This window comes from Furipterus horrens, unplaced genomic scaffold (genome assembly GCF_987537825.1).
Source record: "Furipterus horrens unplaced genomic scaffold, mFurHor1.1.pri manual_scaffold_9, whole genome shotgun sequence".
NCBI lineage: Eukaryota > Metazoa > Chordata > Mammalia > Chiroptera > Furipteridae > Furipterus > Furipterus horrens.
In genome coordinates this window covers 12,843,925-12,862,242 of record NW_028327179.1, presented here as the reverse complement: position 1 = coordinate 12,862,242, position 18,318 = coordinate 12,843,925, and the positions used below count along the sequence as shown (strand labels likewise).

At 41.8% G+C, this 18,318-nt stretch overlaps 1 non-coding gene across 1 annotated transcript; it reads right to left on the bottom strand.

The window, feature by feature from the left end:
• Positions 1-12,622: 12,622 nt before the first annotated feature.
• LOC150001306 (U1 spliceosomal RNA) lies at positions 12,623-12,786 on the bottom strand. The gene has a single exon (XR_016513198.1). It is a non-coding gene; the product is annotated as a U1 spliceosomal RNA (small nuclear RNA).
• Between the last annotated feature and the right edge of the window lie 5,532 nt (positions 12,787-18,318).

Sequence of the window (18,318 nt, the reverse complement as noted above, 5' to 3'; positions counted from 1 at the left end):
TGTTTCTCTCCCTTTCTTTCTCCCTCCCATCCCCTCTCTGAAAATAAATTAAATCTTTAAAAAATAAATATATAAATAAATACAATCTTAAAAGACAAACTAAAAAAGGATTGCCAAAAGAAGACTAAACCCCTAAAATAAAGCAAGCTCAATATACAGATCATATAAAGGCTGGAAAGGGCAAAATACATTTTTAAATTTTAACTGCTGCAGTTTGGGTAAATCAAGTGCCTGAATTAATAAAATAGACCAGGGAATTTACATCTTTTCCCCCCAAAATCTTGAAGCTTACTTCAAATTTGCACCACACAATTTGCAATCGCCTCCCTTGTGCTTATCATTGTTTTCTAAACTGTTGGTAATTTTTCCTATTCTCATTTGTCTAAAAACAAGGATTTGTCTTCAGTGGCAAATATGCATTCCCTTTCAACATATATTCCAAGAAAATTGGACTGGATTGGTCCTATTTTTGCTATTTTAACCTAAATAGTTGGAGGAAGGAAGAGAAATGAGAAGAATTCAGGGACTATGCGTATATGTTCATTTTCAGGGATGAATCAAATCCATGATGGAATTACTATCATTCCTTCCAACAAACAGGCTCAAATAAGGAATGGTGCAATTATTATGAAATAAGTAGCCAGCCAAAAGAAAAAGTATGCTACATTTAAGAGCCATGCCTCTGGTTGTACAAACCTGTAAGCCATGACTATACACTTTAAAGTGGTGAATTGTTTGATAAATAAACTACATCTCAATAAAGCTGTTTAAAAAATAAAGTGTAAACTCCGAACTCTCCCTCTCCCTCCCGGAGCATACCTGCGCCTTTTCCTCCCCGCTCTTCTTCCCTCTCTGGTGTGCATCTCCTAAACTCTGAGGGACCCATGACAAGCTGGGGGGCAACGGGCAGCAGCTCATCTCAGGGCTGACTTCCTGAATCTATCTCCAAGGCCCCCTTTTCTCCAATTCTCCGGTGAGCTAAAGGAGCCCCACCTGGGCCCATTTTCCTTTAACTTTTCTTCTAGGATTTGGGAGAGGAAAATTGATTTGTTGTTCCACCTGTTTATGCATCATTGGTCGGTTCTTCCATGTGCCCTGACCAGGGATCAAACCGGCAACCTCGACCTATCTGGATGACATTCTAACCAACTGAGCTACCCTGCCATGGCCTCTTCTTTTCTAAAACATTTCTAGAGAGCACAAGCAACCCTGCCAGGGCTCTCTCCTGTTGCTTCTTCTACCCTAAGCCCTCGTTTCACTGTTCCCAGCTTTAATAAATGTGCTCTCAAAAAAAAAAAAAAGCCTTGACTGGTGTGGCTCAGTGGATTTGAGCACCAGACTGCGAACCAAAGGGTCTCTGGTCCGATTCCCAATCAGGACACATGCCTGGGTTGCAGGCTAGGTCCCCAGTTGGGGGCATGTGAGAGGCAACCACACATGGATGATTCTCTCCCTCTCCCTCCCTTCCCCTCTCACTAAAATCTTTAATTTTTAAAAATTTTTAAAAAGGGGAGGAACTAAAAATCCTAGGGCATGAAAAGGCTCTTAGATGATGAAAAAAAAAAAAACCTTAAAATAATTCCTCTTATTTTTCTCCTTCATAAACTTCTTATTTGATCAAGCTATCATTTTCTGTCACCTCCTTGAAACTTTCTGTCCTAGTGTTTCCTCCATGTCTTTCCTTCCTCACACTTGTATGGTGTCACATTTATAAAATAGTCATGACATTATCCCCTTCACAGAGTTAACAGGATGATTACAAAAGTGTTTGGCACCCAATGACCTGAACTGGGTCAACACCTGAGTCTTGGCACGCATTGCACAGCACAGAGTGAGCTGGGAATGACAGACATTCTGACAGGCGGACTTTCCAGTCAGCTATTGGGGAAGTAGAGTTTGTGCTGTCTGGTAGCCTATACCACAGAGGACCCTGAAGGCTATGTATGAGTGCTGGCAAGAGGACTCAATTCTGTTTCACGTTGTCAGCTACATTCTTGGCTATTGACTGGGATTCATTGCCCCAACTGCTAGGTTAAGTCTTTCGGGGCCGCCTTTAGATTGTTCTGAACTTCTTGGGGTTGTGATTTCATGAAGACTGGAAACCCAGATGCCAGTCAAGAGAGATAAATCAGGATGAAATGTACCTTCCCAACAATTCATGAACTTTGGTTGATTTTCCAGGTTTCCAACAGAAAATTAAAAAACAACAAAAACCATTTTTTACTATTTGTTTACTGACTGATTTTTTCCTGTCTTCTTGCTTCCAGAAAACAAATCAAAAATCAAAGTGCAGGCCCTACCCAAGGAGCTCAGTTAGTTAAAAGTGTTGTCCCATACACCAAGGTTGTGGGTTTGATTCCCTATCACAGTACATGCAAGAATCAACCAATGAATGCGTACACAAGCGGAACAACAAAATCAATGTTTCACTTCCTATCTCAGCCTTCCTCTCTGTAAAATAAACTTAAGAATTGAAAATCAAAGTGCAAAGAAAAACCCTAAAATAAATTACTAAGACAAGTTCGTGAATTTTTAGAATAATTTCTCCTAATAATGTCAAGCTAACTATTATTACCAACTTGTTTCTATGCAGCAACAAACCAGTGGTTTAATTCTCAAACACAAGAAACAAATATCTTAAAGATAGATGATTATAATAAGAGTCCTTAGGCTTTGATGGGACTTTTCCCAAGGGGCCTTACAGTTCATGCTTATTGGAAGGATTTCTGTACTAGTGGTCAACTAAATCTTAGAATAAAGAAAAGTAGTCACAATGATGGGGAAACTCAAGATTTGGAAAATTTTAGTTTTAGGTAATAGTTAATAAGCCTAGCAATTAATGTGTGTAAAAAGTTGTTTCAGGAACTGAAGGTATGTCCCACCCTGACTCCAGGAGATCACCTTTGTGCCCCAGGAGGAGTGCAAGCAATCAAGATGGTATCTGAGCCATTGTGTGCCGGGGAGAGATATCCACAGCCTAGGACACAGATAACGAATCAGTGGTCAACAGATGAAAGAATATTATAGCTTTTTATCTGATTAACTTTTTTCTGAATTCCAAATCTCTTAACCCACATTTTTCTTCTTATAAAAAGGATCAGTTTGAAATGAAATATAAGATGGTCTTTTGGGGTGCACAACCTGCAGTCTTCTCAGGTCACTGGACCTCTGAATAAAGCGCCCATGAAGATTCAATCCCTGCCCTGGCTGGTGTGGCTCAGTAGGTTGAGCACTGGCCTGTGAACCAAAGGGTCGCTGGTTCGATTCCCAATCAGGACATATGCGTGGGTTGCGGGCCAGGTCCCCGGTTGGGGATGTGTGAGAGGCAACTAATGGATATATCTTTCACACATCAATGTTTCTCTTCCTCTCTTTCTCCTTCCCTTCCCTTTTCTCTAAAAATAAATAAAACCATAAAAATAAAAATAAAAATTAGAAGATCTATGACTCAACACCAGGAAGACAAACAATCCAATTAAAAAATGGGCAAAGGATCTGAACAGACACTTCTCCAAGGAGGACATACAGAGAGCCTGTAGGCATATGAAAGGATGCTCAACATCACTAGCCATCAGAGAGATGCAAATTAAAACCACAAGAAGATATCACCTCATACCTGTCAGAATGGCCATCATCAATAAATCAATAAGACAACTGCTGGCAAGGATGGGGAGAAAAGGGAACCTTAGTACACTATTGGTGGGAATGCAGACTGGTGCAGCCACTGTGGAAAACAGTATGGAATTTCTGCAAAAAATTAAAAATGGAACTGCCTTTGACCCAGCAATTCCACTGCTGGGAGTAAACCCTAAGAATCCCAAAACACCAATTCAAAAGAAGTTATGCACCTGTATGTTCATAGTAGTGCTGGTTACAATAGCCAAGTGCTGGAAACAGCCCATGAGTAGATGAATGGATCAAAATACTGGTACATTTACACAATGGAATACTACACAGCAGAAAGAAAGAAGGAACTCCGTTTTGTGATGGCATGGATGGAACTGGAGAACATTATGCTAAGTGAAATAAGCCAGGCAGTGAAAGACAAATACAATATGATCTAACTTACAAGAGGAATCTAATGAACAAAATAAACTAATGAACAAAATTGAACCAGAAACATAGAATAATAGGCTGACAGCAGCCAGAGGGAAGAGGGGAAGGGGATAATGGTGTAAAGAAGAGAAAGGTGCTGGTCAAAGAACAAGTATGAATGACCCATGAACATGGACAACAGTGTGGGGATTGACTGTGGAAATAGTGGACTGGGTGGAGGAGAGCAAAGGGGGACAAATTGGGACAACAGTAATAGAATAAGAATAAACAAATTGGATGATTTTTTAAAAAGATTTTATTTACTTTTTTAGAGAGAGGGGAAGGGAGGAAGAAAAGGAGAAGACAACAATGTGCAAGAGATACATTAATCGGTTGCCTCTCACACGCCCCCATCTGGGGAACCTGGCCCGCAATCCAGGCACGTGCCTTGACTGGGAATCAAATTGACAACCTTTTGGTTTGCAGGCTGGTGCTCAATCCACTGAGCCACACCAGTCAGGGCTAGATGATCTGTTATAACGAAAATAATTATTTTATTGATATGGGCCCCAAATATGGTAACTTCCATTAACCACTTAGGTCTTTTGATGCCCACTAGCTTTATTTTAAAGCAGAGGTCAGCAAACTTCCTGTAAAGGACCACCTAGTACATATTTCAGGCTTATGTAGGCCATATGATTTCTGCTGTAATTAGCAACTCTGACCCTGTAGCAGGAAAACAGCCAGAGATGAATGACCATTGCTATATCCCCATAAAACCATTGACATTGAATTTCGCATCTCATATACTTTTCACAAGTCATGAAATAGTCTTTTGTTGATATTCTTCAAGCGTTTTAAAAAATATATAGAAACGATTCTTTGCTTTTGGGTCACAGAAAAACAGGTAAATCTGGCCCGAAAAGCTGTAGTGTGCTGATCTCTTGTCTATGGGACTGAGTGGTGTGCCTTAACTTTCTCTGAAAGAACGGTTAGGAGGCTTTAGCTCACACTCTCAACGGCAGAGCGCCTTTGCATGGCGGCGCACCATTGCCCTCCGGGCACAGTGTTGGGAAAATCTGGAGATTCCTATTTGAGCACCTCCTCCTCACTTTGAGAGCTTTCCTTTCGCCTTTGCTGTGGCACTGTTACCGAGCAAACCAGGGCCCGTTCACATGGCACCTTGGTGTAGGCCCCAACAATTAGTGTCCAGGGAAACAGGTCTTTATTTATAATATTCCAACCTTGAGGGCGTGGCTGGGAGCACTTCAGCTCGGAGCCTGTTCTTCCACCAGCACCTCCCTTGCTCCCCAAAAGGCTATAAGCCAAAACCAAGGCTAATAGTTCCCTATTCCTTACCTGTCAGCTCTTTCCTTCAGGATCTGGGGTATGTTGTCTCCAGCCTTCATATAATAGTCCAGGAAAGTGTGTGCCATATTACACTGGATCGTGGTGAAGTCCAGTAAAGGCACAAGTCCTAAGACAGTGTCCTTTCTACATGTCCTGAGTTTCAAGGGTCCAGATAGAGTCCAGGTCTGCAAGGCGGAGTCCTTTGTGTCTTCAGAGTTAGCTAGAACTGGCATGATCAAAACGGCAGCAGGTCTCCTTTCTTATTAACCTAGCCCATATGACCAAATCCCAACTGCAAACTGCATAACTGCTTGCCGCCTCTTACATGGCTGCTACAACATGCTCCGGTTACAGAGTGGAGGTTCCCCAAAATCCCCAGAACCTGAGGGTTGGGGGATGGGAAGAAGGGAACAGCTTTTAAGATGCCTTTCCATAACTATGGCTAGTAGCTAGTTTCTTAGTTATGCAAATAGTTTTGGTTCTTCCAAGGCCCCAAGGAGATGGGAGGGGTTTTGACCAGGGAATGGTATGGAAAGAGCATACAGAGCCAGCGTATGGTTCCGTGAATGGTCAGAACTGGTTACCACACCCACTGCATCAGAGGACGCAGTCAGGGATTTAAAAATAGACAGCAGGCATTTTGGTGAGAACTCCATGCTGCTTTGAAAGGGAGGAGACCATGCAGCTTTGAAAGGGCAAAGAGAGAACCATGCATGATCCAGTGCAACATGGCACATGTTTTCCTGGTCTGTTATACGGAGGCTGATGACATCGTACCCCAGATCCTGAAAGACAGAGCTGACAGAGGAGGGATGGGGAATTTCTGGGCATGTTTTTGGCTTCTAGACTTTTGGGGAGCAAGGCAAGTGCTGGGTCCCGTGGGAGAACAGGGCCCTGAGCTGAAGTGCTCACTGCCCTCCCCAGGTTGGAACACTGTAAACAAAGGCCTGTTTTCTTCAACACTAGTTGTTGGGTTTTACACCAAGGCACCACATGAAAGAACCCCCTTTTGCTCTGTGACACTCCTACATCATGGCACACTTGCACTATGCTTCCCCAACACACTCCTCTCTCATGGCCCCCTTCCATCATACTTCCCTCACATGGTCCTTCTCTCAAGGCTGCTCCCCTTTTCCTTTGAAATCCTGAAAGTCAGGTACACCTTTTGCCTTGGGGCAGTAGCACAGCTATTATCTAGCTTCCAGCCTGCCATAGATATGCAAAGTACCTTAAAAGCTGTACTATCTCCATCCCCCAAAACACAGACTGTGGGGAAGGCCTGTACCCCCGTTTTAGCACCACACTTGGGACTACCCATGCCTGTGCTTTAAACCAGGAGTTCTTAACCTGATGCCAGAGGCCCCATGAATTTAATGCAGAACTCTGTGTGTGTGTGTTTGTGGGATTCTGGGGAAGTGGTCCATAATAGCAACCTGTTCTCCTAATTCCATGACCAAAGGTTGGTTTGAAACTACTGTTTTAATGATTTCTGTGGTATTCTTCAAACCCACACGACCTGTTTCCCGCCTTTCAGAGCCACGTCTCAGGTGGACTGGCGGACACATTAAAGGAGATGGAGCCCTCGCCACTGAGTGGGATAAAAGGGCTTTGTGTAGGTGGATGCGGAAATGGCTGGAGAATAAGTATTGTTAGGGTGGTGGGTGACGCAGGCTGTGAAAGAATTCACAGGGAAAAAAGTGTAGTTTTTATTCACTCTTCAAGAAAGGAGAGCGGCGTGGCGTGGAGAGAGACACCTGCACAGAGGGGTGGGAGCTTTGAGCTTTCATGAATTATCATTGGATTATAAAAGGATAGGCGTGACTGTTGTGAAGCCCCTGGACTGTTGGGGGCGCTGTAACCCGAGGCTGCAGTTTGTCCCAATGTTATCTTTTCTGCCTGTGGCTGCAGGGAGCGGTTAGTTAGTTCTTTTCTTGCTTTCCAGTAGTTTCCAGTTCTGGGGACTAGAGTGAAATGGCAGTCACGTTAAAGAAGTCATCAGCCTGCTCGGCAAATGGCACCACGAGAGCAAGCAGCGCTGGCTCTGTCCTATCCGTTTGTAGCTACATCACAAGTGATCGCAGGGGGCCTCCGTGCAATTGTAGAAGGAAGAGAGGCAAACTCTTTGCAAAAGAAAGTATTTTTAGTCATTTGTATTTATTAAGTGGAAGAAAAGGACAGAACTCCGTGTTCTTATTCTGTGTTGTAGTTTAGTTCCTATGGACTAAAACAGGCCACACAGTCAACCTGACAAGCTCAGGGCAGGCCTGCATGGCGGCCTTACATACTCAGAGACCTAAAGTAACCACATAGTGTAACAGAACCCACGGGCTGCTCCGATTGAAAGAGAACCCACGGGCTGTTCAGTTATTAGGGGCCCGATTGCCCACCGCCAGAAGCATAACTCTCAGTTCCAGAGTTTGGTGAAAAGAAAAAGAATTGTTTATTTAATAGTTATATAGATTTAGATTATTCGCAGATTTCTGCCGTTCAGTTTTATTTTCTTTAAAAACACCCACAAACACATAGTTCTGCCTCCCGCTACCAAACCAGGCTAGTTTTAGAAAAGTCAGAGGTACAGTCTTCCTACTTCCCAGATGGAGTTCAGTTTTACTGGCAGCTCCCAATCATTTGATCTTGATTGGGTAGGTTTTTACTGTGTTGTGGTGCTCTCCGGCTCTTAATGCAGAACCACGTGGAGTTCCCAGCCTCCTTGTAAACCGCATAGAGTTCTCCCTTTCCTTTCAGAGCCACATGGTGTTCTCCTCCTTCCTGCAAATCGCGTGGATCTCCTCTCCTCTTCACAAAACCTCATGGAGATCTCCTTCCTGCAAACTGCATGGATCTACTCTCCTTTTCTCAAAACTGCATGGAGATCCTAGCTAAAATGTCTGCCGCCTATTCATAAACCCCAACCCGCAGGCTCTGGGGATTTTTGGACACCCCCACTCTGTAACAATAGGATAGTCTGAAGTTAGAACTTTTTAACTAAAAGCAGTTTGTGGTGGGTAGTCCTGTCCTAGGCTAGAATCTTCCCTGACAAAGGTCAATCTTTACCTTAACTAAGTCTGTCTCTTGTCTTTTTCCATCTATGACAACATACCTTTGGAATGTCAGGGTAACTTCCCTTTTTCTGAACCCCTTGGGCACAACCACCAGACCAGAACTGAGACCACAAGCCTCCTCACTTTTATTGTCATTTTAATTGTTAACTATCCTTTACCCATCTATGTAAAAGAAGTCTGTGTCTATCATTTTACTTTTTATCCAACCCCAGAGGTTTCCCTGCTTTGCTTTCTCCCACCGCCCAAATTTATTTCATGTAACTCCCTTATGATGGGGGACTCAAATATTGGAAAATTTTAGCTTCGGGTAACAGCTAATAAGCTTAGTAATCAATGTATGTAAAAGCTGTTGTTTCAGGAACTGGAGGTCTGACCCACCCCGACTCCAGGAGACCATAAGCAGTCCCACCTTTGTGCCTCAGGACGACTGCAGGCAATTCAAGATGGTATCTGAGCCATTGGGCTCCAGGGTGACCACTGTCCAGGACACAAAGGCCATCGTCCAGGACACAAAGACCACAGCCCAGGACACAGATGAAAGAATGCTGCAGCTTTTAATCCAATTAACCTTTTCCCTGAATGCTAAACCCTTAACATACACTTCCATTCTCATAAAAAGGGTCCATTTATAATGGAATTTAAGATGGTCTTTTAGGGTACAAACCCACCATCTTCTCAGATCCCTGACCATCTGAATAAAGCGCCCATAAAGATTCAGTCCCTGTCTCTGCTTATTGGGTCTGGTAGATGACAGGCAGCATGGACACCGGCTTTTCCAGTTTCACTCACACCTCCTCTTTTGATTCTGATGTATAAAGTAAGGTGTAAATTCCCATTTTCCAGAGCACTTTCTCAATCCACTGAGGTTTTGCTTCCTAGCAATCGTCGCCAGTTTGGCTCAAATAAACTCATAAAAAGTCTTACAGGTTTGGACATTGATATTTACTGTGTTAAAAATAAAGTTATAGCTCACAATAAAACACCGGGACACAGGACTTCAGCAGCAAAGCGAGGTGTTTACTCAGAGTCTGCAGAGTCAGGTGCACCACCAGCCAGGAGCATGTGCACAGGAAGTAGACAAAGAAAACTGGTTTTATACTAACGGGATTAGCTCCTCCTCCCTAACACGATTAGCTCCCTGTCCCCGCTCCTCCCCCATTTCTCCATTACTAGTTAATCTGGGTTCACAATCTAATGCAATTAACTACTTAACTCAGGGTGTGATTAACTAAGGGTAATCTAGTTATAGGTCTATCTCCAATTTATTTTCAAAGTTATCTAGCTACATCTTCCCATTTCTCTGTGTTTGGTAATGACAGTCTTCCTCTTTTTGATCCCAGAGATCTGTATGAGGAGCTGCGGAATGTCATTTCCTTGCCCCCTTTTCATGATTCATCTGTTAATTATCTCCGACTGGTTTGAGAGTCACTGGCTTCTTTATCCCTTACAGCCCTGGGTGGTGGTGGCTCAGTGGATTGAGCACTGGCCTGTGAACCAAAGGGTTGCTGGATTGATTCCCAGTCAGAGCACATCCATGGGTTTCAGGCCAGGTCCCCAGCTGGAAGTGTGTGAGAGGCAACCACATATTGATGCTTCTCTCCCTCTCTTTCTCCCTTCCTTCCCCTCTCTCTAAATATAAATAAATAAAATATTTTTTAAAAAGATATATTCCTCAGTCTGCCCCCCCAGTACTATTTTTCCAACGTAAAATAGATAAACTGAGAAATTTTTGCCCTCCTTTCCCATCCTTTTAATACATGTGCACTTTATCAGGGTCCTAAAATAGATACTCCATCACAATGTTTCACTGTACAGGCTTAGACGTGCCCTGCCGTCCATCGATCTCTCCCTGCTTTCACTCACTGGCTCCATTTCTTACTGTCAACCCAAGAAACATCCAGACCTGTAGAGACTTTATAAGGGTCCATTTGAGCCAAACTGATGACATACGGCAGAAAGCAAGATCTCAGATGCTCCCAATAGTAACAGTCTTGTAGCTTCTTTTATGCACCTGAAATTGAGGCGGAAAAGTAAAGACGGTCACACAGAGGTGGGAGAAAGTACAGCAGGTATTGGATTACAGGATAGTTAACAAGGTTGTGTGTTCACTTGAGGGTGGTTGTGGCTTAATTAAAAGGCATGTTCACCTAAAGCCCTGGCTGGTTTGGCTCAGTGGATTGAGCGTCAGCCTGCGAGCTAAGTGTCGCTGGTTCGATCTTCCAGTCAGGGCACATCAGAGAAGGAAAACTCTGATTCCAAAAAACCTCCGCTGCCTTGTGGCATACCTCTTCAGGGGAAAGGCTAAGGGAGTAAACCCCGACAGAAAATCCGGAGCCGGAGTCCCTAAGGCGGTTTGACGTTGTAGTCAACACCGGCAACTCCTGCGGCGCACCTGAAGCCAAGCTGTATTGACTCTGTCTTTCCCTTGGACCCTTCAGCTGCGAAGAGAGGGGGGGGTCTGCTGCATGGGCAACAGCAGACCCTCCATATCACCCTGCCCAGGCTCTGTAGCTTCAGCTTCACTGGAGAGGACACTCCAGCGTCATCGCAAGATGTCGATTCAACACGGGAGGAGACAGATACCGTGTCACTCCCGAGTCGGACTGCACAGCCATTCTCGGCGGTGCAGATAGACTCTTAAGAAGCTACACCATCCTCTCTCGAGACCGACGGCTGCCGACGATGTTCACCTAGAAGCACAGAAGCAGTGGATAGGGCTTCAGGCAAAGATCAATTAAAAGGTTATATGCCTGGGGCATCACCTGCCTGGTTAGGAATTTATGATCAGATCACCTTGTGAGATTACTTTCCATAGGTACCCTTTTTTGTCCACATTACCTACTTCTTTCTGCCTTCAATTCCTCTCTACCTACTAATTTACATTTTCCCCTAAAAATAAATGTATGAGTTAGACTTCCTGCCATGAGTTTCCTGTATCTACCCCATCATACTTCTCAAGGTATTGTAATTGCTACTTCATTTGCCTATTTTTTCTGACACGCTCCCAAGGGACAGAACTGTATCTTGGTCACTGTTTGAGCCTCTGTGCACAAAGATGTGAAGAAAAGCTTAACCAGATGCCTGTTCAAGCACCACACATGTCCACGTGCTCCCAGAGCCTAAAGACAATTTCCACCTAAGGTTATAGGCTCATGCTTTGCAAAGTCCTTACCTGCCATTGGCCAAAAATTCAACTCACTTCACAAACCAGACGACACTTCCAGCTCTAGAGAGATGCAGTTTATATATGTACGTATATTATTTCAAGAAATATTTCTAATATCATAGTCCATTTATGTCAGAATATAGAGGTAGCCAGGAAGCAAATCTGGGCAGACACAAGGATGTGTTAACCAACCCGGTGGTGGAGAAGCAATGAGATGCAAATAGTCTAATGAATATGGTAATAAGCAAACACCCTCGCTGAAAGTGTGGTTGGTAAGTTTAAAAAGTGCACCTGCAGAAGCGCGGGGGGGTGGGCGGGGACTACTACTGGCCTGCGTGGAGGACTGGGAGTCCCCATTCCCTTGCTCCCCATTCCCCTTGCTCCTACGGGCCCTCCAGTCGGCCTAGGAGTTGCCTCTCCCCTCCCCCCTCCCCCCTTTTGCCCTCAATAAACCTGTTGCCTGCTCCCACGGTGGTCTCCGGGTGATTTCTCAGAGCAAGGCTGCTCTGACGATCTATATCACATATCATAGCAACAAAGGAAAGACTAGTCTGATTGTTTATTGACCCCATATCAAGAATTCAAAGCCCATTTGTTCCTACATGCAGCATTCCATTATTCAGGAAGACTCATCTTCTATAAACATGCGAGGGGTGCCCCCAAAAGATAAAGAAACCCATTCTGCAAAAAAACAGAGTTGGAGGAAGGACAAATTGCTTGAATTTACAACATTTTAAAATTGTAGGTTAATTAATAGAAGCTTTTTATTTAGGTATAGGCAAATTTAAGAGTAAATTTTATAACTACATTCTTATATGCATGCAAATGCCCCCAATGGTACCTGTGCTGCTTCTCTAGCACCCACTGGAGTATATAAATTTGTACCCACAGTAAAACAAAGACCCCAAAAAAGAAAGTCATAATTATTAAAATAAAGTTGGAAACCTTCAGGGGGAAAAAAGCATTTAAAGTAAAAAAAAACACACACACACACGAGTAATTTTCTTCCCAGAGGCGAGTGCAAACACAGTTCCCCAGTACCACAAATTTTGCAATCGAGTTTGCCACGTTTGGGGTAATCGCAGTGGGCAGCACACCCAGAGTGCAATGGGTGAGCCTCGCCCTGGGAAAACCACCTTCTTGATCATGGTATCTGCCCTGCCAGGTAAGTATCCCACACCAGTAATCTTATAAGAAATAGTGAAATTTTATATAAGGTTAGTTATTTCAACAGGGAATAGAGAACTATAATGAAGTAATTAATACCAACAATGCCTTGTATTCAGTGTCTAGATGTCAGATAAGCACCAAAGAAAATGTGGCAAAATTAAATACCACCACCCTGGCTGGTGTGGCTCTCTGGATTGAGTGCTAGCCTGGTAACCTAAAGGTCACGGGTTTGATTCCCAGTTAGGGCAGATGCCTGCGTTGCGGGCAAGGTCTCCAATTGGGGGCATGCAAGAGGCAACCGATGTTTCTCCTCCTCTCTTTCTCCCTCCCTTTCTCTCTCTCTAAAAATAAATACATAAAATCTTAAAAAAAAAAAAGAATACCACCACCGAGAGAGCAAGTAAGTTTACCCTCCTAGCCATGTATGCCTCTACAAACCACATACGGCTTGGCAAACCATGTGTACAATTCCCAGAAGCGAGTAGACACTCATGTTTAAAAATGAAACTGTGTTCCCCTATTTCTACTGATTTCCAGGAGGCAAGCTGGTTGTAGAGACAGGAAGCTTGCTTGGTTAGATGCTGTGGTAGCCAACTTGCAAGAGGGCCCCCAAGGACTGCCTCCTGGCATTTGTGCCTTCCAGTAGTTCTCTCCCACATGGTATCAGCCTTGGTCTGTGTGTCCAAAAGCTTGCAGCAGAAGCGATGGTATGTCACCTCCAAGACAGGTTATAAAAGACTGATGCCGGTCTGGGTGCTCTCCAACCTCAGACCGCTGACACGGGTGAGCAAGCTGCCTGGTGGAGGACAGACCTACCTCCCTGGTGAGGAACGGGAGCTTTCCAGCCAACAGCCAATGAGGAACAGAGGGCTGCCGACCGGCTCTTGAGTGAGCTTGCAGGTGGAGTCCTGACCACAGTGGAGCCTGCAGATGATTGCAGCTCCAGCCAACAGCTTTACTGCAACGTGCTCAAAGGCCTCAGAACCGCTGGTATGCCATCCCTGGATCCTTGACTCTCAGAAACTGTCAGATAATCAATGCTTCTTGTTTGAAGCTGCTAGTTTTCATTTCTTATGCAGCAATAGATAACGAATACGGATGCCTTTCTTGTCTTCCACCGAGAACACTTAGAAAACTGGATGAACTAGTTTTGTTAATCTGATGGACTACCAGCATGGAAAAAAAAAAAAAAAAAAAAAAAAACCCAGAAGAGAAAATCAAGCAAGTGAAGTAGTAACATCCATATCATTTTCAAAAGATTTTCATTTTACCCATGAAACAATGCTGGTTGAGGATGTCTGCTGAGAAAGAGGAGAGTGAAAACACACACTTCTCCTCTTCTGTCTTTCCACGAGATGATGATGCGTTCTTTAATTCTTTATTGAGCACCTAGTTCTCTATACAACCATTAAATGCTGAACAAATATAGAATTCAAATGGCATGTGCCCAGCAAAATGTCAAACATCAGAGGAATGGCAAACTATGACACAGATATATTATGGTTTCAATGAAGCCATTTGAAAAGAATTTTGAGGAAGAACATTTAAACTGGGAAGTAGTATGGATTCATTGCTAATATAGAACTAAGCCTATAGAATATCGCACTGTTTGTAGATAAATATGTAATGTAGTACTAAGTATTATGTATTAGAAGAGAAAAAAGTCATGAATAAAATCTTAGTTGTGATTGTCACTGTGAGGAGGTGAAATTATAGGCGAATTTTTTGGTATGGAAGATAGAGTAGGAGATATTTGCTCACAGGATAGTATAATCCGTAGATTTTGGAGTTAAAAATCCTGGCTGTGCACTTAACAACTGTATAATTTTTGGCAAGTTAATTAACATTTACCGCTCTATGTAATAGTTTCCCCATCTATAAAATGGGGGTAATTAACTTTAGGAGTATTAACTACCACTTCTAATAGTTTTGGAAATAGATTGAAAATCAACCATAAGTAAGTAAAATCAGTTAATTTCTTTGGGTCTTATTTTCTATTTACAAAATGAGGACAATAACACCTGTCTCTCCAACCTGCAGGGGGCGCTTTAAGAATCAAATTATCCATCAGTAGATGAGTGGATAAAACAATTATGATACATTTACACAGTGGAATACTACTCAGCCCTAAAAAATAAGAAACTTTTACCCTTTGCTACAAGATGGATGGACCTGGAGAAATATGCTAAGTGAAATAATCCAGTCAGAGAAAGACAAGGACCATATGATTGCACTCATATGTGGACTCTAATGAATAAACTGAACAACAAGCAAAATAGAACCAGACTCAGAGAGCAGGATGACAGCTATGGGGGTGGGGGGTGGGGGGTGGGTCGAGGGACTAAGCAAAAAAAGAAAAGAAAAAGAGCTTTACCTTTTGCATTCAGTTCTCTGATGCACCTTGAAATTATATTTCTGTATGATGTGATGTTTCTTATTTTTGTTCTTATAAATTTTTCTTTGTATTGTGATGTGACTTTTTAAATTGTATTTAAAAATTTTTCAATTAGAGTTGACACTCGATATTGTACTAGTTACAGGTGTACAGCACAGTGGTTAGATATTTATATAATTTATGAAGTGATCCCCCTATTAGAAGTCTAGTACCTATCTGGCACCATACATAGTTATTGCAATATTATTGACTATATTGTCTGTGCTGTACTTCACTGTATGATGTGATATTAATTTTATTTTCCATATATATATTTATGGGCACATCCATAAATGTGCCCCTAACATTTATAGGTCTAGGGCAAGAGTAAAATGGAGTCATGCATACGTATGTCTAAATATTTACAAGTTATAAATCAAGCTGACAAACTGTTAAATAAAATATAATCTATTCTTCTACCTTGACAGGTTTACCTTCATAATGTCAAAATTGAAAAATATATTCAGAGTCATGTTTTTATGTGATTGGCATTTGGTAAATATCAAAGATGACTAAAGTTAATTATTATTGGGCATGTCTGGGTGTTCTGTTGATGGGTTGGAGATATTTGTATGAATGAAAAAATAAAATGCATTCAGAATTCATAAATTATTAAATATTTATTCCATAAAGTTACTTTTCTTAACTTAATTTTTCTAAAGATGAAAGACATTTTCTCTTCTTTTTCTTTTTTAGATTTTATTTATTTATTTTTAGAGAGAGGGGAAGGGAGGGAGAGAGAGAAACATCCATGAGCAAGAGAAACATTGATTGGTTGTCTCTTGCACACCCTCCAAATGGGGCCCCGGCCTGCAACCCAGACGTGTGCCCTGACTGGGAATTGAACCAGTAATCTTTTGGTTCGCAGGCCGGCACTCAGTCCACTGAGCCACATCAGCCAGGGCTGTACATTTTTTAAATGCTAGTTTTCCAGCAGATGGCAGTAAATTGTCCAGAAGAAAGAGCCTTAAAAAAACTCTCACAAAGGTGTTACATGGGCTAGCAGCAATGTTGGGTCATTCTTCTCCCAGAGGAAATATGTTAAAAATTTGAGGCTGTCCTTCCAGACCATCTATTTACATACATAAATATATGTACATAGGTAAATAGAACACATTTTGTAAGTTTAAAATTTATTTTATAGAAATAGTAGCCCACTATATTATTTTCTTAAAAATTTTTAAAATATTTATTCATTTGAGAGAGAGAGGCATTGATTTGTTGTTCCACTTATTTATGCATTCATTGGTTGTTTCTTGCATGTGCCCTGGACCAGGGATGGAACCTAAAACTTTGGCATATTGTGATGACACTATAACAAACTGAGCTACCTGGCTAGGGCCCACTATATTATTTTGAATTTATTTTTCATTGAATATGCCTTGAAGATCTATCGATGTCTATACACATAGACTTCTTTCATTTTTTGATCTGATGCACAGTCTTCCATGTTATGGATGTGCTATAGATTATTTAAACATTCCCATATTGGGGGACATTGAACTTGCTTCTGGTTTTTTGCTGTTACAGACAATGTTGCAATGCCCATCCTTGTACATACATACTCCCAGTCACATATGGAAAGGTTTCTATAGGGGACATACTGAGAAGTGGTGTTGCCGACTTACAGGGTACACACAATTTTAGTTTTGAAAAGACACTACCACATCACTCTCCAAAACTGCTTTTTCAGTTTATACTCTCATGAACAGAGCATGAAAATACCTGTTGTCAGCATGAGATCCTGTTAATTAAAAATTATTGACTAAGCTAAACATTGAAATATGGATTCTCCTTTTATGGATTATTAGCCCTTCATAGGTCCTCTTTCGTGAATTGTCTGTTCATATCTTTAGTGTTCGTCTTTCACTTTGTTTACATATTTTTAAATGTGCTCTATAATATTTGAAAGGCTCAGGAAGACATAGAATACCCTCACCGAAGTGTATCCTTCAGAGATACCTTGTACATACATATACCCAGACTGGCTACTTAAAAAATAAATTAGGCCTGTGCATGTCCACTCATCAGCCAGAAACATCACCCAGCTGCTACACTGATGGAATGAGTTAAAATAATTCATTATTGCTTCATTCTATTCTGAATTCTTTTCATATTCTTCCTTTCTCATAGGGCCATAATTCTAACATATTTAAGTGACCTCTGATAGACTCGCGAAAGGTTTTTGCTGCTCTGTCCTCAGTTGTAAGGTTGTGTTCTTAACGATAATAAATTCAGAAAAAATTAAATTTTACAAACTCTCTTAGGATCTTAGACACATCTGCATTTTGTTTTCCAGCCAGAATGCTTTTCTTTGTGGAGCACAGAAACAAGAATTTAAAAAATACACTTGAATGTGATTTTTTAAAAGTGATCATGTTTATATTCACTTCTGTGTAATGACTTGGGTGCAATTTTAGGAAATGAAATACCTGATTCAAGTTTCAACGATGCCAGTTCAGCATCCAAGAACTTAAGACTTAACATTGCAAATCTCGGAGTTTTGTTATGCAAAGTCGATTTAGGTTTGGAGGATAGACGTGTACAGATTCAGGTGGGCCTGGAATAACCCTTAATGATCATTGGCAGCCAGATGTATTTAAGGAGAAAATTTGTGCTTGAAAAGTGAAATATTAGGCTACGTTTATTCTGCCACTGGCCATTTCAGTGGTTATAGTCATAAGTCACTAAATGACGGGAATGCATTCTGATACGTGTCATTAAGCGATTTCATAGTTGTGCAAATACCATTGTGTACTTACACAAACCTAGATGGTATAATCTGCTACACACCTATGCTATATGGTATATACTATTGCTCCAAGACTAAAAGCCTGTATTACACGTGACTGCAAAACAACACCAGATTAAATTAAGCTCAAGAGCAAATCAGATGTATGAGGCTGCCACAGGCAACATAGCATACTGTTTTCAAGCAAATTGTTTTTATTATTGTAAGTAGAAAGAGTACGTTCTAAAATAATGATAAACAGTGTATATAGTAAATACATAAACCAATAACATAGTCATTTCTTTTCCATGCAAATAGATGCGTCAGACACCGCCCAAGGTGCCATTTGGGAAATGATTTTACTAATTCA